The 21,682-nt window shown below is 39.2% G+C and overlaps 1 protein-coding gene across 9 annotated transcripts in view; it reads left to right on the forward strand.

The window, feature by feature from the left end:
* Positions 1-21,682, forward strand: part of MACC1 (MET transcriptional regulator MACC1) — a 99,545-nt gene that overhangs the window by 37,206 nt on the left and 40,657 nt on the right. For 6 of the 9 annotated variants that reach the window (XM_086397442.1, XM_086397441.1, XM_086397448.1 and 3 more), the window contains exon 2: positions 8,090-8,288. The exons of 1 other annotated variant lie outside the window; for it this stretch is intronic. The gene's annotated coding sequence lies outside the window, so the exon portion shown is untranslated. Of the gene's footprint in view, positions 1-8,089; positions 8,289-20,312; positions 21,167-21,682 lie in introns of those variants that run through there. 2 more of the 9 variants (XR_015162850.1, XM_086397443.1) reach the window with 2 other exon arrangements.

Below are 21,682 nucleotides of genomic sequence, written 5' to 3' on the forward strand. Positions count from 1 at the left end.
TCTGGAAGTTCTAGTTCATGTGCTGCCAAAGCCTAGCTTGAAGAATTTTGAGCATATATTTAATAGCATGTAAAATAAGCACAATTGTATGGTAGTTTGAGCATTCTTTGTCATTGCCCTTCTTTGAAACTGGAATGAAAATCGACCTTTTCCAGTCCTGTGGCCACTTCTTAATTTTCCAAATTTGCTGGCATATTCAGTGCAGCACTTTAACAGCATCATCTTTTTAGGATTTTAAATAGCTCACCTGGAATTCCATCACCTCCACTAGATTTGTTTGTAATAATGCTTCCTAAGGTCCACTTGAATTTGCACTCTGGGATGTATGGATCTAGGTAAGTGGTCACACCATCATAGTTATCCGGGTAATTAAGAACTTTTTTGTATAGTGGAAAATTCTTAAAGAGATGGGAATACCAGACCACCTGATCTGCCTCTTGAGAAATATGTATACAGCTCAGGAAGCAACAGTTAGAACTGGACATGGAACAACAGACTGGTTCCAAATAGGAAAAGGAGTTCGTCAAGGCTGTATATTGTCACCCTGTTTATTTAACTTATATGCAGAGTACATCATGAGAAACGCTGGACTGGAAGAAACACAAGCTGGAATCAAGATTGCCGGGAGAAATATCAATAACCTCAGATATGCAGATGACACCACCCTTATGGCAGAAAGTGAAGAGGAACTCAAAAGCCTCTTGATGAAAGTGAAAGTGGAGAGTGAAAAAGTTGGCTTAAAGCTCAACATTCAGAAAACGAAGATCATGGCATCCTGTCCCACCACTTCCTGGGAAATAGATGGGGAAACAGTGGAAACAGTGTCAGACTTTGTTTTTTTGGGCTCCAAAATCACTGCAGATGGTGACTGCAGCCATGAAATTAAAAGACGCTTACTCCTTGGAAGGAAAGTTATGACCAACCTAGATAGCATATTGAAAAGCAGAGACATTACTTTGCCAACAAAGGTCCGTCTAGTCAAGGCTATGGTTTTTCCTGTGGTCATGTATGGATGTGAGAGTTGGACTGTGAAGAAGGCTGAGTGCCGAAGAATTGCTGCTTTTGAACTGTGGTGTTGGAGAAGACTCTTGAGAGTCCCTTGGACTGCAAGGAGATCCAACCAGTCCATTCTGAAGGAGATCAGTCCTGGGTGTTCTTTGGAAGGAATGATGCTAAAGCTGAAACTCCAGTACTTTGGCCACCTCATGCGAAGAGTTGACTCATTGGAAAAGACTCTGATGCTGGGAGGGATTGGGGGCAGGAGGAGAAAGGGACAACAGAAGATGAGATGGCTGGATGGCATCATTGACTCGATGGACGTGAGTCTCAGTGAACTCTGGGAGTTGGTGATGGACAGGGAGGCCTGGCGTGCTGCGATTCATGGGGTTGCAAAGAGTCAGACACGACTGAGCGACTGATCTGATCTGATCTGATCTATGTATTCTGGCTACCTTTTCTTAATCTTTTCTGCTTCTGTTAGATCCTGACCATTTCTGTCCTTTATCAAGCCCATCCTTATAGTAAATATTCCCTTGATCTCTCCAGTTTTCTTGAAGAGATCTCTAGTCTTTCCCATGCAATTGTTTTCTCTATTTCTTTGCATTGTTCATTTAAGAAGGGCTTCTTATCTATCTCGCCTTCCTGTTCTCTGGAACTCTGTGTTCAGTTGGGTATATCTTTCCCTTTCTCTCTTGCCTTTCACTTCTCTTCTTTCCTCAGCTATTTGTAAAGACTCCTCAGACAACGATGTTGCCTTCTTGCATTTCTTTTTCTTGGGGATGGTTTTGGTCACCGCCTCCTGTAAGCAAAAATTTGACTTAGGTCATACCTTAATGGCCTAGTGGTTTTCCCTAGTTTCTTCAATTTGGCCGTAAGCAATTTGACTTAGGTCGTACCTTAATGGCCTAATGGTTTTCCCTAGTTTCTTCAATTTGAGCATGAATTTGGAATAAGGAACTGATGATCTGAGCCACAATTGGCTCCAGGTCTTGTTTTTGCTGACTGTGTAGAGCTTCTCCATCTTTGGCTGCAAAGAATACAATCAGTCTTATTTTGGTATTGACTACTTGGTGATATCCCTGTGTAGAGTTGTCTCTTGTGTTGTTGGAAATGGGTGTTTGCTGTGACCAATGCATTCTCTTGACAAACTTTGTTAGCCTTTGCTCTGCGTCATTTTGTACTCCAAAGGCAAACTTGCCTATTACTCCAGGTATCTCTTGACTTCTTACTTTTCTATTCCATTTCCCTGTGATGAAAAGTACACTTTTTTTCGGTTTTAGTTCTCAAAGGTCTTATCATAGAACTGGTCAACTTCAGCTTCTTCAGCATTAGTGGTTGGGCCATAGACTTGGATTATCGTGATGCTGAGCAGTTTGCCTTGAAAGCAAACCAAAATCATTCTGTCATTTTTGAGATTGCACCCAAGTACTGCATTTTAGACTCTTTTATTGACTTTGAGGCCTACTCCATTTCTTCTAAGGAATTATTGCCCACAGTTGTAGATATAATGGTCATCTAATTATATTCACTCTTTTCTGTCCATTTTAGTTTACTGATTCCTAAGATGTCAATGTTCACTCTTGCCATCTCCTTGACCACATCCAATTTACTTTGATTCATAGACCTAACATTCCAGTTTCTTATTCAATATTGTTCTTTCCAGGGTAAAACTTTACTTTCAGTACCAGACACATCCACTACTGGCCGTCATTTTCACTTTGGCCCAGCTTCTTCATTCTTTCTGGAGCTATTTCTCCACTCTTCCCTTGTAGCATATTAGGCATCTTCTAACCAGTGGGGGCTCATCTTCTGGTGTCATATCTTTTTGCCTTTTCATATTTTTTATGGGGTTCTTGTGGCACAAATACTGGAGTGGTTCACCATTCTCTCCTCCAGTAGACCACGTTTTTGAGAACTCTTCACGATGACCTGTCCATTTTGGTTTGCCCTGCATGGCATGGCTCATAGCTTTATTGAGTTATGCAAACCCCTTTGCCACAACAAGTCTGTGGTCCATGAAGGGGACCATGTTTTGTCAGAGCTCTTCACTATGTCCCATCCATCTTGGATAGCTCTGCAGGGCATGTCTTACAGCTTCATTAAGTCATGCAAGCCCCTTTGCCACGACATGGCTTTGATCCATGAAACCTTAGGTTTTTAGCTAAAAATATTCCTTTGAATTTAGGGGAAATAAACATATTTTTTTTTCCTAGAGAGACTGCCAATAGGTCCTAATGAGAGGTTCACATGTTATGTAAAATTTGTGTATTAAAAGCTGGAAAGCTTTTACTGGGAAATGTTAACTAGGGAGATGCTCTTTGGGGACATATCTATATGTATGTTTGTATGTATGTGGTAAGCTAGAAAATGCTACCCTGAACATAAGAAAACTCTTTTGGCCTAAACATAACCAAGATTTATGCTAAAAACAGGCTTTTATATTATTTTAGTATCCAAAAGTGTCTCCATATAGATCTTATAGTACTAAGAGAAAGAAAAGAGGAATACATAAACCCCAACAAAGCATGATAAGGGAGAGAGTATTTGTCCTTAAAGCCTAAAGTAGCACTGGTCTTAGAAATGATCCCTGGGCTATATCAGGAAGGGCCATGCCACTTACAGGGAAGAGAGATTCCTACATGTTTCCTTTATCACCTTGAAATCCCATGTCTCTTATAATGTCCCAATAAGTGTTTTGCCCCAGGTTTGACTTGTAGAAATGGGCATCTTGAGCTGCCTATATTTTATGATGTATATTTTATGCTTGTCCAAAACAAAATGAAACAAATATATTCAACATATGTAGTCTCATATATATGAGAATATTCTAATATTCAGGAATATATTCTCATCACCTTTAATTATGATTCAGTGGCTCTCAATGTTTGTTGTGCATCAGAATCTTCTGGGACATTTTTATAAAAAATAATGATACCTGGGTTCTACTCCAGGCTCTTGTAACAGGTTCTGGACATCAGTGTTTTTTTGTTTATTTGTTTTTAAGTTTCATGGTTGATGATGCAGAAGAATGGCTGCAAATCTCGATTTTACATTAAACTAGTTAGGGCAGTCAGTTAGGGGGCTGGAAGCAAGACCATCACAAAGCTCCCAAGCAGCAGTCCAGGAAGACTCCGACCTGGCACCAGGTGGCGCTGTGGGCACAAATCTGAGCCTCCTTCCGGTTTCCTCAGCTGAACACATGGAATCCACCAACTGTCACAGAGCAGTTAGGGCCTCAGGAGAGGGAAACGCAGCCCTCTACCTTGAGGATTCCACCTGCTTTGAAAGAAAGGGGAGAGGCGGAGGAAGGGAAAGGAAGAGTTCCTTCTGGAAATGTTCGAATTTCTTTTGGGGGAAGTGAGAGAGTTCAATTTTTCAGTCTGATTTAATGAAGTAAAAAGGACAGTGATGGATAAGTCTATTCATCCCATTCTGGATGGTTTCCTTTGTATTTAATTTGCTATTTCTATTAGAATTTAACACATGAAAATAGAACCAACAAAGTCTAATTTAAACATTAAAATTTGCCATTCCTGATGGCTCAGTTATGGGTATGTTTACTTTTTTCTTCATGATGATTTTAAATATTTTAAAATGTTTACAGATAGAAGGAATGTATATTGACTATTTCACATCCTCTATGTGGGACCATGTGTTTGTCTAATATAGTGTAATTACTCTAATATAGTGTAATTACTGGAGAAGGAAATGGCAACTCACTCTAATATTCTTGCCTGGAGAATCCCATGAACAGAGGAGACTGGCAGGCTACGGTCCATGGGGTCACAACAGTTAGACACGCGGCACCCCACTCCAGTACTCTTGCCTGGAAAATCCCATGGATGGAGGAGATGGAGGAGCCTGGTGGGCTGCAGTCCATGGGGTTGCTAAGAGTTGGACACGACTGAGCGACTTCACTTTCACTTTTTCACTTTCATGCATTGGAGAAGGAAATGGCAACCCACTCCAGTGTTCTTGCCTGGAGAATCCCAGGGGCAGGAGAGCCTGGTGGGCTGCTGTCTATGGGGTCACACAGAGTCGGACACCACTGAAGTGACTTAGCAGCAGCAGCAGCAGCAGCAACTAAACAGCATATTGTAATTACAGTGACAACCATCCTGGTTTCCCTGGACTGAGGGGTTTTAGTTTCAAAACAGGACAGTCCTGGGCAAACCCTCATAAATAGTTTGTCTCCCTACTTGTAACCCATATATTTATTTGGGCACCTGTGTTTTCCTGTTATTTATGCCTTTGAGTAGGACTCACCATCTCTTATTAGTGATCCACTATAAGCCTTTTTTACATCAGTGTTCATGCTGTTATCATGTAATAGCAGCTGAACATTTGTACTGTCTTTCTGTCAAGAAGGTAGACTTTAGATATGTAAATGATTTACACCAGCATTTTAAGTTCAAACCTAGGAAGACTGAGTATACACAAAATATTTGTCAGAGGGTGTTTTCTTTCCTGGCAAAGAATTTGGGGAATCTTATAATTAATTCAATTCAGTAACAATGGGGCAAGTATTGGCTAAAAAGCATTAGATTTTGTTGCAAAAGGACTGAGAAAAACTAGTTAGAAAAAAATACAGTAATTTTTCAGTTACCCTCCTTAGAGAGGTAAAAAGATCATAGTTGAATAATCAATCATGTTAAAAGAGCAATTAAACTTCCAAAGTACTTTTTCTGGTTCCTCTTTTCCAATATTTCTTAAGTATCTTTGTCAGTAGCTACTCATTACTTATGCTAAGACCAACAGAATTGATGTGATTTTTTCACAGATATGAAAAAAATAAAACAAATAAGAGCTATCATTTTCAGCAGTGATTGGTATTAATTCAGGATTTATGGTATTCAGTTTAATCTTTACAATAACTTTTCTACCAAAAAATCTGCAGCCTTATTGATATATAATTCACATACCACTAAAACAACTTTAAAAATATTTTTATACTTTGTTGTCAAGAAAGTTATGCTCAGTGAATTCATTTGTAAGCTTTGTTTTTTTTTTTAATTTTATTTTATTTTTTAACTTTACAATATTGTACTGGTTTCGCCATATATCAAAATGAATCCGCCACAGGTATACACGTGTTCCCCATCCTGAACCCTCTTCCCTCCTCCCTCCCTGTACCACCCCTCTGGGTCATCCCAGTGCACCAGCCCCAAGCATCCAGTATCGTGCATTGAACCTGGACTGGCGACTCGTTTCATATATGATATTATACATGTTTCAATGCCATTCTCCCAAATCATCCCACCCTCTCCCTCTCCCACCGAGTCCAAAAGACTGTTCTATACATCAGTGTCTCTTTTGCTGTCTCGTATACAAGGGTTATTGCTACCATCTTTCTAAATTCCATATATATGCATTAGTATACTGTATTGGTGTTTTTCTTTCTGGCTTACTTCACTCTATATAATAGGCTCCAGTTTCATCCACCTCATTAGAACTGATTCAAATGTATTCTTAATGGCTGAGTAATACTCCATTGTGTGTACATTTGTAAGCTTTGTTTTGAAGTTGTATCTGTCTAATTTCAAGGTCTGCATTCTTTCTCTTACACCCCAGTTCCTCTGTTGTCATGAGCCTGCCACTGTTTTTGACAGGAGTAATGCAAATACCTGTTAAAATGTTCTACGAAGAATGATGGATAGGAGATAGGGTCCCAAAAGACAACTGACCAGCAATTATTTATTTTCCCTTAGGGGCTGAGGTCAGGGTCTCAAACCATCTGAATAATAGGAGAAGCTTCTGGAATAGGCCTAGTTGGAGAAATTATTTCTATATGCACAGGAATAATAGGAAGGAGGGATCAGAGGGAAAGAAAGAGAATCAGCTGGTCCTGCCACTTTTATACAGTACTTTGACTATTAAAGCAGCACCAGCAATGTGGACTCATTAATAACAAAAACAACAACACTTCTTATTACTCTTCATTTTTTACAGATGATAAACAGAGTCACAGGATGTTTAGTAACTTTCCTTAGTTTATACCCAGGGGTCCAAAACAAGAGAATTCTAACTTCAAAGCCTCAATTCTTTGTATTTTGAAGAAATGCATTTACACATAAAAACAGAAACAAACACTGCTGATAGGGGAAAACTCCTGAGATCTCATAATGTCAAGTACTCTATAAAGTGGTAGAGTTTTACAGGGTGTAAAACCTAAAAGAAAACTAATACAGCATTAGTCTCAGGGTCCTGAAAAGGGCTGTGCAAGTCAAAGACCTACAGGTTCAGATCCCTTAATCACAATAAATTCTACTCTAGGTCCACCCTTTCAGAATCAGTACTTGACCTCTGTACCTTTTGAAAAATACAAGCTGAGAGACTTCTCTTGCACTGAACTATGCAAAAAAGTATTGCTTAAGGTCACTATTTAGACAGTCAAAGTCATATCCAGGAGCTCATGCTACAGTTAAACTTGTTCAGTTACCTACCAGATCTCTGAAAGTGTCACCTTAATTTATTCACTTGTTTTGTTTTCATTTTTTTTTTAACTGAAGAATGATATATACTTACTTGTTTAAGTGCATTTTATTGTTTGAGTATTTGTAAGCAGTCTTCAATTTTTTTGAAATCAAGAAAAATTGTGTGTGTACATAAGGAAGATATATTTCTTAAAGTTAAACGAGAGACATATTACTAGGAATATTATATGGCAGCAACAGACATTTGATAACACCTTCATTAACTGTTTTCCACAGTAAAAGTACTAACTTTGTTCTATGACTCAGAAGGTTAGTATCCGTGTTTCTATGTGGGAGCATTAACACAGCTATGATCTCAGGAAGATTTCAGCCCATGTCCTAACTGTAATATGCAGAGGGAGAGTGATTTGTTCAGGTCTGCGATTTAGCCACTCCTCTTAATTGCACAAGTGGGAGTGAATCCCATCTTTAGCTTAGCCGATTGTTTGGATCAAGAGATAATGCTTCTCTGGATCCTCATCAAGAACTGGAGCATATAAATCTGTGTGGGTTGAAATGTGTAAACAGAAACTCAGTTGAGAGAAACTAAGTAGAGTGGGCTTTACTGGACCTGATGATCTGTGCTGCCCTTTTGTAACCTAACATTCTTCTATTAGGACAGGGAAATAAATAGCTGCTTAGCTGGAACCCCTGCTCTCTATCCAGTTTGACAGAATTGCCCTGGGAGAGATGCCATCAGCACATGTTAAGAGAGAATTCCATGATGGAGACTCACACTGTTCAACATACACTAAAGGGTGGGCCTTCCTAGCAGTTACAAGCTCCCCAACACTCCCAGTGGTGTTGATGCTTCCGGTAAGTGGTTTGTTTGTATCAAATGCTCACTGTGTAGCTGTAACTAGGAATGTTTTCCATATTGTGGTCTCTATAAGAAAGTGAAGAGACAAATTTTTGGTCTATTGCTAATAATATACTGGAACTTACAGCATGATGTTGGTAAAATTATTTATTATTTTCCTACCAACTCTCTGCAAGTATCACTCTAATTTATTTGCTTATATGTTTTATTTTTTACTGAAGATCAACACATACTTACTTGTTGGGTAACTGCATTGTGCTATTTGAGTGTTTGTAAGCATTTTCAAATTCTTTTTTAAACCAAAGTGTGTGTATGCATACACACACACACACACACACACACACAAACACACAATACTCTTAAAATGAACATACTGAAAGGACTTCAAATTAATAAAACAAATGTTTACTGATTATCAATTATGTGCGTAGGTCAATATTAAATACTGATGATTTATAATGAATATTTATAAGAAGTATATAATACTCTGAAACACTTCTCTCTCCATGGATTAGCCTCTGAACTTTTGAAAGGTTTCTTACAATTTTTAAAGTGTTGATTACATAGTTCTGCTCTCTGAAGTGAAAGACAGGATGTTGCAAGAAAGAAATAAAGTCAGGATGAGTAGAACTAACTTTGCCAAGGAAGTGATCTTCTCTTGCTTTAGCCAAATGTCCTACCTAAAAAGTCCTTGTTTGGTAGGAGGTACAGTGCGTGAGGCTGGAGACCACTTTATTTTATTCTCATTGAATTAAACTTTTTATTACTTTTGGTTCAAAGTCTTAAAATCTAAGCCATTGTTACTTTTGACATCATATAGCATCAGAAGTTTAAAAGATCTCATGTGTTGTTCTTATAGAACTCATGGAAATGGCTAGACAGTCAGCAAAAACAAGACCAGGAGCTGACTGTGGCTCAGACCATGAACTCCTTATTGCCAAATTCAGACTTAAATTGAATAAAGTAGGGAAAACCACTAGACCATTCAGGTATGACCTAAATCAAATCCCTTATGATTATGCAGTGGAAGTGAGAAATAGATTTAAGGGCCTAGATCTGATAGATAGAGTGCCTGATGAACTATGGAATGAGGTTCGTGACATTGTACAGGAGACAGGGATCAAGACCATTCCCATAGAAAAGAAATGCAAAAAAAGCAAAATGGTTGTCTGGGAAGGCCTTACAAATAGCTGTGAAAAGAAGAGAAGCGAAAAGCAAAGGAGAAAAGGAAAGATATAAACCTCTGAATGCAGAGTTCCAAAGAATAGCAAGAAGAGATAAGAAAGCCTTCTTCAGCCATCAATGCAAAGAAATAGAGGAAAACAACAGAATGGGAAAGACTAGGGATCTCTTCAAGAAAATTAGAGATACCAAAGGAACATTTCATGCAAAGATGAGCTCGATAAAGGACAGAAATGATATGAACATAACAGAAGCAGAAGATATTAAGAAGAGATGTCAAGAATACACAGAAGAACTGTACAAAAAAGATCTTCATGACCCAGATAATCACGATGGTGTGATCACTGACCTCGAGCCAGACATCCTGGAATGTGAAGTCAAGTGGGCCTTAGAAAGCATCACTACGAACAAAGCTAGTGGAGGTGATGGAATTCCAGTTGAGCTATTCCAAATCCTGAAAGATGATGCTGTGAAAGTGCTGCACTCAATATGCCAGCAAATTTGGAAAACTCAGCAGTGGCCACGGGACTGGAAAAGGTCAGTTTTCATTCCAATCCCAAAGAAGACAATGCCAAAGAATGCTCAAACTACCGCACAATTGCACTCATCTCACATGCTAGTAAAGTAATGCTCAAAATTCTCCAAGCCAGTCTTCAGCAATATGTGAACTGTGAACTTCCTGATGTTCAAGCTGGTTTTAGAAAAGGCAGAGGAACCAGAGATCAAATTGCCAACATCTACTGGATCATAGAAAAAGCAAGAGAGTTCCAGAAAAACATCTATTTCTGCTTTATTGACTATGCCAAAGCCTTTGACTGTGTGGATCACAATAAACTGTGGAAAATTCTTCAAGAGATAGGAATACCAGACCACCTGATCTGCCTCTTGAGAAATTTGTATGCAGGTCAGGAAGCAACAGTTAGAACTGGACATGGAACAATAGACTGGTTCCAAATAGGAAAAGGAGTTCGTCAAGGCTGTATGTTGTCACCCTGTTTATTTAACTTATATGCAGAGTACATCATGAGAAACGCTGGACTGGAAGAAACACAAACTGGAATCAAGATTGCCGGGAGAAATATCAATCACCTCAGATATGCAGATGACAACACCCTTATGGCAAAAAGTGAAGAGGAACTCAAAAGCCTCTTGATGAAAGTGAAAGTGGAGAGTGAAAAAGTTGGCTTAAAGCTCAACATTCAGAAAACGAAGATCATGGCATCCTGTCCCACCACTTCATGGGAAATAGATGGAGAAGCAGTGGAAACAGTGTCAGACTTTATTTTTCTGGGCTCCAAAATCACTGCAGATGGTGACTGCAGCCATGAAATTAAAAGACGCTTACTCCTTGGAAGGAAAGTTATGACCAACCTAGATAGCATATTGAAAAGCAGAGACATTACTTTGCCAACAAAGGTCCATCTAGTCAAGGCTATGGTTTTTCCTGTGGTCATGTATGGATGTGAGAGTTGGACTGTGAAGAAGGCTGAGTGCCGAAGAATTGCTGCTTTTGAACTGTGGTGTTGGAGAAGACTCTTGAGAGTCCCTTGGACTGCAAGGAGATCCAACCAGTCCATTCTGAAGGAGATCAGGCCTGGGATTTCTTTGGAAGGAATGATGCTAAAGCTGAAACTCCAGTACTTTGGCCACATCATGCGAAGAGTTGACTCATTGGAAAAGACTCTGATGCTGGGAGGGATTGGAGGCAGGAGGAGAAGGGGATGACAGAGGATGAGATGGCTGGATGGCATCACTGGCTCGATGGATGTGCGTCTGAGTGAACTCCAGGAGCTGGTGATGGACAGGGAGGCCTGGCGTGCTGCAATTCATGGGGTCGCAAAGAGTCGGACACGACTGAGTGACTGATCTGATCTGATTCTCATACTCTCCTTCTCACAGAGTTCAGATCAGGAGGTGAGAGTTTGATTCTTACACCTACCAGTGATGATCCTGGTATCCTGAGCAACTCATTTAACCTCTCTTCAGCTAAGTTTTACCATCTGCAAAATGAACATTCTTTGTCTAAAATAATGCTTTTCTCTTTTCTTCATGGTCACTTGTAACTGCAGTCACTTGAATTAATTCTGAAGGCTAAAAATTGCCAACTGCCTGAGCCAAGACCACTCCATAATTTGCAATGCTCAGTGCAAAATGAAAATATGGAACCCCTTGTTCAAACATAGTACTTAAAGATGGCAACAGCAGAGTATTAGACCAAGCATGAGACCCTGCTGAGAATGGGACCCTGGTTCATACATTCTTCTTGTGGGTCCTGCTAACTTGTGACAGTCTTTTAGGGTCAAGATTGTGACTTGATGATACTCTCCAGCAACAAGCCTGGGCATAGCCTCTCATCTTACTTCCTTGTTCTGACCAGCGGATAGGAAGCATAGTGTAGGGTTCAAAAGCGTATTCTCTGGAATCATTTATCCCTAAGTTCAAACAATGGCTTTGCTGTTTAGTACCTACATAATTTTGGGCAAATAAACTCCCAAAGCTCGATTTCCTTATCTTTAAAACCAACTTTCTAGAGTTGTTGCTAGTTATAAATGAGAAAATTCATGCATGGCACTGAGGACGATAATAGTAATAGCTCTTATTATGAATTGTTGTTGTTTAGTCTCTAAGTCATGTCTGACTCTTGTGATGCCATGGACTATATATAACCCACCAGGCTCCTCTATCCATGATATTTTCCAGGCAAGGATATTGGAATGGGTTACTATTTCCTTTTCCACTTATTATGGATACGTTTTATTATTTTTCAGGTCTGAAGTATTCCTTTTGTGTATTTGTTTAGAGTCCTTTACACTTTCTGTTTCAGACTACGGTTCCTAGGAAGGTTTCTTGGCTACATCATGAAGCTGAACATAAAACAATTTCCACTCTACTGTTTCTCTGTCTCTGATTTATACTTGCTAATATGATGTTATCCTGAATAATTATTGTAATTTACCAAAACTTCAGCTCTGCCAGTGATGGAAGGGTGGTAAAATAAAAAGGACATGATGGAAATCTTGACATGGTTATATTAACAATATGATGTATTGATAGAATGTTTTGAGTCACAACAATTTGAGGCATCATAGAAATGATTGTCTATTACTAATACTGCCTAATGCACCAGGGTCCCTGCTGCCCTCCCTGGAGAAGAGCGTAAAGCTATTTGTCTTAGGAAAAGTGACTGCTGATATTTTCCCTGTCAGGTCTTTTAAATCTTTGATCATGATTACCAGAAAGAAAATGCAGTGCAGTTGCTCAGTCGTGTCCAACTTTTTGCAACCCTATGGACTGTAGCCTACCAGGCTCCTCTGTCCATGGAATTTTCCAGGCAAGAGTACTGGAGTGGGTTTCCATTTCCTTCTCCAGGGGATCTTCCCTACCCAGGGATCGAACCCGGGTCTCCCGCATTGTAGGCAGACGCTTTACCATCTGAGCCACCAGAGGTAACATTCAAAACCACCTGTGGTGGATTCATTTTGATATTTGGCAAAACTAATACAATTATGTAAAGTTTAAAAATAAAATAAAATTAAAAAAAAAAAAACACTAAATCATTAGTCATGGTTTAATGACTAATGGTAAGGATATATGTAATACCAATCAAAAGATTGCCAGTATACAATCAGAAGGTGCCCTGGGGTTAATATCCAGTGAGGACATACACATGATGAAAACATCCAGTGAAATCACAGCAGGTAAGCATCATCACAGTTATTTCTTTTGCTTATAGTTCTTTTGTGTTCCCTTGAGACTTTTTATACCAGTTGCATTTTCAGGAAAATGCAAAGTTATTTAGGTAGGTTTGGCCTTTTGGGAATGAAGTCCACTAATCCAATAATTGCTCTTCTGACATTTTACCATGTACTGTCACCTATAAGAGTGATAGCCTAGATGGAAGTATTTTTAATATCACATAGGTAAAGAATTAAATGCAGTACAGATCATAGAAATATAAAGGAGATCTGAGATATTCAAGGACAAGTTGGAAAATACTTTGAACCTACTTGGTGGCTAAAAATAGCAATCTTCCCTGTATAATGACTAGCATAAACATAATGACTTCAAATGAATGCATTTTAAAGGAGTAATTCTTTTAAATGGTACTGCTTCCCAGGTTACTCTTGGAAACACTGCCCCCTTCTGAAAAAAATCTGCAATCTTTTACTAAGTTATACAGTTGGTAAATTTTCTCAGTCACTTAAGGCCTAATTGAAAAAGTAAAATAAATGAAGATCAAAACTTTACTCATTGGTTCTTTAAGAAAAAAATAAAAGTAGATCATGTTGAATCAGAATAATTGTGTTGTAAAAGCATACTGGCAAGAGCATGTCCCCAGTTAAGTTAGTAAGGTACTAGATTGCTCTTTTCTTACTTATTCATTCCAAAAAAGACTGACTTCGTGCTTCTTTAGATGAAGTTTAAAATTTCCCATTTCCAACAGCAATTACAACTGAGTATAAAGTTTAACTAGAAGAAAACACAAGGAAATAAATGATAAATGTGCCTAGTGCTGTTTGCACCTGTGTAAACATGCACTGCCCTCTGCATGCTGGCACCATGTTCCTTCCAGTCAAGAGCTTTTCCCTTATACTGCCTGTCCCTACATTTATAGGAAAAGAATTCCAGATTTAGGAGAAAGTCCAGTGAGGTGTATGTGCATGTGTGTGTGTGTGTGTTATCCTGTGTGTATGTTTATACAGAAAAAAAATTACAAAAAGAAAGATCTGCTGAGGGGTAGTGGGAACAGCCAGAAGATAGGAGAAATCTATTGGGAAAGAAATCAGCAGGGTGGTTTTTAGAACGTGATTCTTAAAATGTGTCCTCCGCTACACCAGAACCACTGCATCCTATCACTTGGCCACTTCCTTAAAAAAGCAAATTCTCAAGTGCAACCCCAGCCCTTCTGTTAACAGATTAGAAGGGCTGATGGGGTGGCTCCAGCGAACTGTTTTGTTTGGTGTTTGTTCAAGCCTTCCATGTCATTCTAGTAGGGTTGCATTTTACAACTACTGGCTTAAATGACAGTGAAGATCTTCTTAGGTGACTGGAGAAGAGGACTACTCCACAAAGAATTCCAGCACAACCACCTTGTCCCTTTGTGAGGAGTTATGATCCTACAGGAGCATAATGTCATAGGCACCATTCCTGGTTCTTACATGGTTGAGATATTCTCACTGTATTCCATTGGGTTATAATTATGTTTTACATCAAGGGTTATATGCTGCTAAATAATCCTTGGTATAAATTATTCCTTTCTTTTTTCTGTAAGAAATTAAAGAGTTTAGGTAGATTTCTGTCTAAACTGGTTTTCCATTTAAAATGTACTTTATCTGTTTGAAAAATACTTTTTATATTTAAGTATTTTCCCCCGTTTTAATTTGCTTAATTTTACTGAAGGATGTGAACTTAGTTTTCCTGTTTTAAAGTTTTGGCTACACTATTTCAAAGTGTTCTAAGGATTTTAGTATTGGGCATTACATTTTGCAAAATCAACCAGAGAATTTTGAGAATCTGCCAGGAAACAAGGTTCAGTATAAAATGCACATATAATTCTGCTTTTCACCAGAACTTTCTATGTGGCTTCACCTGTTAGAGAAAAAAAACTGCTATTGCACCATATTTTAATGAGATAATTTTTGCATTTGCTTATACACCATGTTTGGAAATATGACCGCTTTTTCCTTTTCTTTCTCCACCTTCCTTTTCTTTGGCCATGCCACACAGTGTGTGGGGTCTTAGCTGCCCAGTCAGACTGGACCTGCTTCACCTCCATTGGGAACATGGAGGGAGTCTTAACCAGTGGACTGGCAGGGAAGGCCCTCCTTTTTCTTTTCTTTTCCTTCCTCCCCTATTCTTTCTCCTCTTTAATTTTTTTTCTTTTATATCAGAAAAGGCTTTTTATTTCTTTTTTTTTATTTCTTAAAAAAAGTTTTTGAAGTGAAATGTCAAGAACTTGAAAGTAATGTATGGCAAAAAAGACAAGTGAGAGGTGAAGGAGCTGTGGTTAACAGATGGACAACAGGAAGCAAGATTAAGCAACAGTGGAAACTGGAACTGGAAGGTAGGATAGTCTCAGAATAGATTGTTGGGAACCTTGAGTCTGAGAAGGGGTATGGCAGCTTGCATTATGGAGTGTATGGGAGAGCTGCAATGTGCATGAGTAATTATGACTGGTCAGCCACTCACCAGCTGTTCGATCTTGTAGGTTACTTATGTCCCGTCGCTAAGATTCATTTTTGGACTCTATGAAATCTGATTTAATATACCTATTTTTCAGTGTTGTCATAGGTTTCAGAGAAAACATATATGTAAAGAAAGCTGAAGCTCAGCAATGCCAGTCTACAGTTAGTACATACGGATACCTTTACTTGTAATTTGTCTGTTTTCATAGTTGCATGATACTCCATTGTATTATAACACCACAGTTTATTAATTTATATAGCAAAGGATATTTTGATTGATTCTAGTTTTTTGATAAATATATAAAGAACATTCTTATATATTTCTTCTAATGCACATATGCAAGGTTTACTAGAAACAAATAACTGGGATTGAAATTGCTAGGTACCACCATCCCAGGTGGTGCTAGTGGTAAAGAATGCACCTGCAATCCATGAGGCCCAGGTGGGAAAGATCCCTGAAATAGAAAATGGCACCCCATTTTTGTCTGGGAAATCCCATGGGCAGAGGAGCCTGGCAGGCTACAGTCTATAGGGCCGCAAAGAGTCAGATAGGACTGAGCGCGCACACACACACACACACACACACACACATACCCTAAGCATCTTTCCTAGATAATACTAGATTGCTTTCTAAGTGGTTGTGCTTATTGACACGTCTACTGCTGCTAAGTCACTTCAGTCGTGTCCGACTCTGTGTGACCCCATAGACGGCAGCCACCAGGCTCCCCTGTCCCTGGGATTCTCCAGGCAAGAACACTGGAGTGGGTTGCCATTTCCTTCTCCAATGCAGGAAAGTGAAAAGTGAAAGTGAAGTCGCTCAGTCGTGTCCGACTCTTAGCGACCCCATGGACTGCAGCCTACCAGGCTCCTCCATCCATGGGATTTTCCAGGCAAAGTACTGGAGTGGGGTGCTATTGCCTTTGTCTACTAGGAGTGTATAAAAATTCGCTGTGCTCCTCATCTTTTCCAATAATTAGTGTTGCCAGATTTTAAAATTTTTCCAAATTTCATGGTTGAAAATTGTATCTCATGTGGCATCATTTAGCATTTCCCTGATTACTGATAAATTGAGCATATTTTAATATATTTGTTTGATATTAACAAGAGGTGGCAAGAATACACAGAAGAACTATACAAAAAAGATCATAATGACCCATATAACCATGATGGTGTGATCATTCACTTAGAGCCAGACATCCTGGAGTGTGAAGTCAAGTGGGCCTTAGGAACAATCACCATAAACAAAGCTAGAGAAGGTGATGGAATTCCATCTGAGCTGTTTCAAGTCCTAAAAGATGATGCTGTTAACTTGCTGCACTGAATATGCCAGAAAATTTGGAAAACTCACAAATAGCCACAGGACTGGAAAAGGTCAATTTTTATTTCAATCCCAAAGAAAGACAATGCCAAAGAATGTTCAAACTACTGCACAATTGCACTTATCTCACACACTAGCAAAATAATGCTCAGAATTCTACAAGCTAGGCTTCACCAGTACTTGAACTGAGAATTTCCAGATATTCAACCTAGATTTAGAAAAGGTAGAAGAACCAGAGATCAAATTGCCAACATCCATTGGGTCATAGAAAAAGCAATAAAATTCCAGAAAAAACATCTGCTTCATTGACTGAGCTAAAGCTTTTGACTCTGTGGATCACAACAAACTGTGGAAATTTCTTCAAGAGATGGGAATACCAGACCACCTTACCTGCCTCCTGAGAAACCTGCATGCAGGTCAAGAAGCAACAATTAGAGAACAAGGTGGTAGAGGAATAGGTGGACGTGGAATATATCTCTCTCCACAGATACAAATAGGAATACACCTTCAGACATAGAAGTGCATGGAGAACACCAGGTGAGAGGGGACAGGAGTACCTGACCAGTGGAAAAGAATATATAGAATCATGCAAAGCTTGGTAGGATGAAGGAACTAGGGGGGAAAACAGGAGTGTTCGTAGGACTGGACCTGCCCTCCATGGGTTGGGGAACTGAAGCAGAGGTCCGATCCCCATGTCGGGGCAATTGTCTGAGTCAGAGGAGAAATATTTAAGGCTGAGAGTGAAACAGCTGATCTGTGGCAGCCTAAATGGAATGAGAATCAGGCAGTCCTTGCTGCAGCCATATGCACCCTGGACAGGAATGCTGGTCCCCTGGAAGGCACAGTGGCTGGGAGCTGGAGTTTAGGGATTGTGGGACAATCCCAGGGCGAGGGCTGCTGTTGACCCCAGAGAGACGGATTGAGGGGATATGAGGGAGGAGATCATGGTGGGAAATGCCTGTGGAGGTAATCCAGGCAGCCATGGAAGCAAGGCGATGCTGCTGAGTCATGTGTAGCAGGTAGAAACATCACCATAGCCTTTCTCTCTCCACACACCAGCACTGGCAGCTGAACAATAGAGAGGCTGGCCCATCAAACACCTGACGCACTGAACTACAGAGTAGGACCCCACCCAGAGTGCTCCTTAAAGTGACTGATGCACCAATCTACAGAGTAGACCCCAGTCAAGGGGCCCCCTCTTGTGCCTGAATGGGCGGAGCTATAGAGAAAGAGGCTTTCTGATTGCCAGCTACAAGAGGCTCAAAAAGACGCTGATGGGCCATAACTCCTGCGGTGGAGGCAGTCCATGTCCCTGCACACTTGGCTCCACCAGGGTCCCTGCAAGCCAAGCAGCTGTTCCACCTTCACACTCAACTCTCACTGGAGCAGAGCTGCCACAGGCAAAAAAATTCTTGAGTCTATGCACTCAGGGTCGCTTCGGTTGTGTCCGACTCTTTGCGAACTTGTGGATTGTGGCCTGCCAGGCTTCTGTTTCAGAGAGGGGGTTCTCCAAGCAAGAATACTAAAGGGTATTGGCCAATACTGGTTGCCATACTCTTCTAGAGCATTATTTTTCCTGCTGCCCTTGCTGTCAGCCCCTTTGAGTACCTGGTGCTGACAGAACCCCTGGGAACCAAACAGCTGCACCACCTCCGCACCTGGCCCTCACAGAGGCAAACCCAGGTCCTTCAGGGAAGCCTCAGGAGCTAAACACCAATGGACAACCCACATGCAGAGGTAGAAATAAAACCACAATTGAAACTCAGGGGCAGTGTGGCTAAGGAAGAATACCCAAAACCTTCAAAACAGCTGTTCAAGCTGCAGATTAAATCCACATGATCAACTAGGCAGACTTTGTGTCTATGCAATATATAAAAGGCCATTGAGAGCTCCCACAAAAGAAAATGCAATAGCTCTGATAGCTGTGGACCTTGAAGGCAAGACAGACAGGAGTAGGACCAGATTAAAATCTGAGCTGCCCCCACAGCAGGTCCAGAGATCAGCACAGTGTTGGAGGGCATCCTAGGGAGGTGAGGTGGACTGTGACTCCCAGCGAGGGAAAGGACTCTGACAGCAGAGACTCAAGAAAAACATTTACTATTCTTATTTTTTGAGTTGTTCTGTAGATTCTTCTCGATATTTTTTTCTTTTCTGTTCTTTCTTTCCTTTTCCCCCCCTCTCTGTTGTAGTTGTCGATTTTATTGGTACTAAGAAATCCAATTAAGCTTTTGAGCTTTTTTTTTTTAAGTCACATTTTTATTGTTATAAACCTCTGCCTGTACGTTGGGCTTTTACAGCTGTGGAGGTTTCCTTTTTTATTTTCTCTTTTTTAAATTTTAATTTTTAAACCTATTATTATTTTCTGCATTTATTCCTTTGTTTGCTTTTCCTACTGTTCTTTTCCTCTTGCAGTTAATCTTTAACATATATAAATCTTCTTTATCTACCTCTATTTAACTTTGCATATCTACTCTTGCCTTTCCTTCTCTCCTTTCCTCTCAACAGATTTGTTAGTTTTATTTTGATTGCTTTATTCCCCAATTGGCACTTTGCTTTAGTTTTGTCTTCCAGTTTGTGCTTTAGTTTTGTTCTGGTAGATATAATTTTTGATTTCCTTTGTTCACTGGGTCAATCTATTTGTACTTTATTTTTGTTGGACTGTTTTGATTTTGCTTATGGGTGTATATTTATATGTGTATATTCAGTTACACTTTTTATTGTTGTTATAAACCTCTGCCTCTTTGTTGGGTTTTTGCAGTTCTGTGGAGTTTTACTTTTTTTTTTTTCTTTATTCTTTTTCTTCTCATTTTTTTCCTCTTTTTTATACTTTTAATTTTTAATTTTTTAAACCTATTATATTTTTCTAGATGTATTCCTTTATTTTCCTTTTCTACTGTTCTTTTCCCCTTGCAGTTAATCTATAATGTATACAAATCTACCTCTATTTAATTTTGCATATCTATTATTTCTTTTCTTTCTTTCCTTTTCTCTCAACATATTTTTTAGCTTTGTTTTCATTTCTTTATTTCCCACTAAGCACTTTGCTTTAGTTTTGTTTTCCAATCTGTGCTTTAGTTAGTTTTGTTCTTAACTGGTAAATATAATTTTTTCTTTCCTTTGTTCTCTGCATCAATCTACTGTACTTTATTTTTGTTGGTCTCTTTTGACTTTGCTCATGGGTGTATATGTATATCCCATTATTTTAATTATTATTTGCCTGATTTTGTAACTGCCATTTATCTGGAGTTCATCATTGGTTTCTTGTTTTTGGATATTTGTTTTAATCTCACTTAATGCCATAACAAACCACTTGTGGAATGTTTGTTCCTGAGCAGATATCAAGCCCTGAGCCTTTGGAGTGGGAGCACTGACTCCAAGACCCTAGACTGCTAGAGAACTAACCCTGGGGAGTATCAAATAGTGAGAACTCACACAAAGGAAATCACTTGAATACAAGACCTGGCATCACCCAACCACCAGTAGCAGCCTGTGTATGACACTTCATCTGAATAACACACAAAACAAAAATACAAACCCAATCATCAACAGACAGGAGTACCACCTTGCTCAGCCTTGCCCATTAGAGGAAAAACAAACAAACAAACAAAATCTCAGCACAAATCTCACCCTTTACAAAGCTTACACAAACCACTGGAGCAACCATAGGAGGGCAGAAACCAAAAGGAAGAAAGAATTCAACCTTCTTCAAGGAAATAATTCAATTTTCTTTGAAGCCTAGGAAAAGGAGACCTCAAACACAATAACTTAAAAAAATAAATAATGAAGGTTAAAAAATAAAATTAAATTAAAAAAAAGAAAAGGCAGACAAATACTGCACAAATGAAGGAACAAACTAGAAACACAGACATCTAAATAAATGAAGAGGAAATAGGGAAACTATCTGAAAAACAATTCAGAATAATGATAGTAAAGATGATCAAACACCTTGAAAACAAAATGGAGAAAATGCAAGAATCAATTAACAAAGAATTAGAAGAATTAAAGAATAAACACACAGAGACAAACAGCACAATTACTGAAATGAAAAGTACTCTAGCAGGAATCAATAACAGACTGTCTGAAGCAGAAGAACGAATCAGTGAGGTGGAAGATAAAATGGTGGAAATAACTTCTGAAGAACTAAATAAAGTAAAAAGAATGAAAAGAACTGAGGACCATCTCAGAGACCTCTGGGACAATATCAAACACACCAACATTCAAATTATAGGTGTCCAAGAAGAAGAAGAGAAAAAGGGTATGAGAAAATTTTTAAGAGATTATAGTTAAAATGTCCACAACATGGAAAAGAAAATAGTCCATCAAGTCCAAGAGGCACAAAGAGTCCCATACAGGATAAGCCCAAGGAGAAACGTGCCAAGACACATACTAATCAAACTAACAAAGACTAAACACAAAGAAAGAATATGAAAAGCAGCAAGGGAAAAGCAACAAGTAACACATAAGGGAAACCCCATATGCTTAACAGCTGATCTTTCAGCAGAAACTCTGCAGGCTGGAAGGAAATGGCAGGATATATTTAAAGTATTGAAAGAGAAAAATCTACCTGGCAAGTAAAAATGTACTTGGCAAGAATCTCATTCAAATTTGATGGAGAAATAAAAAGTTTTTCAGGCAAGCAAAAGTTAAGAGAATTCAGTACCACCAAACCAACTTTACAGCAAATGTTAAAGGGACTTATATAGTC

The sequence above is a fragment of the Bos grunniens genome, chromosome 4 (assembly GCF_055505025.1).
Source record: "Bos grunniens cultivar Pamir isolate PY7600 chromosome 4, Bosgru_T2T1.0, whole genome shotgun sequence".
NCBI classification, from domain to species: Eukaryota; Metazoa; Chordata; class Mammalia; order Artiodactyla; family Bovidae; genus Bos; species Bos grunniens.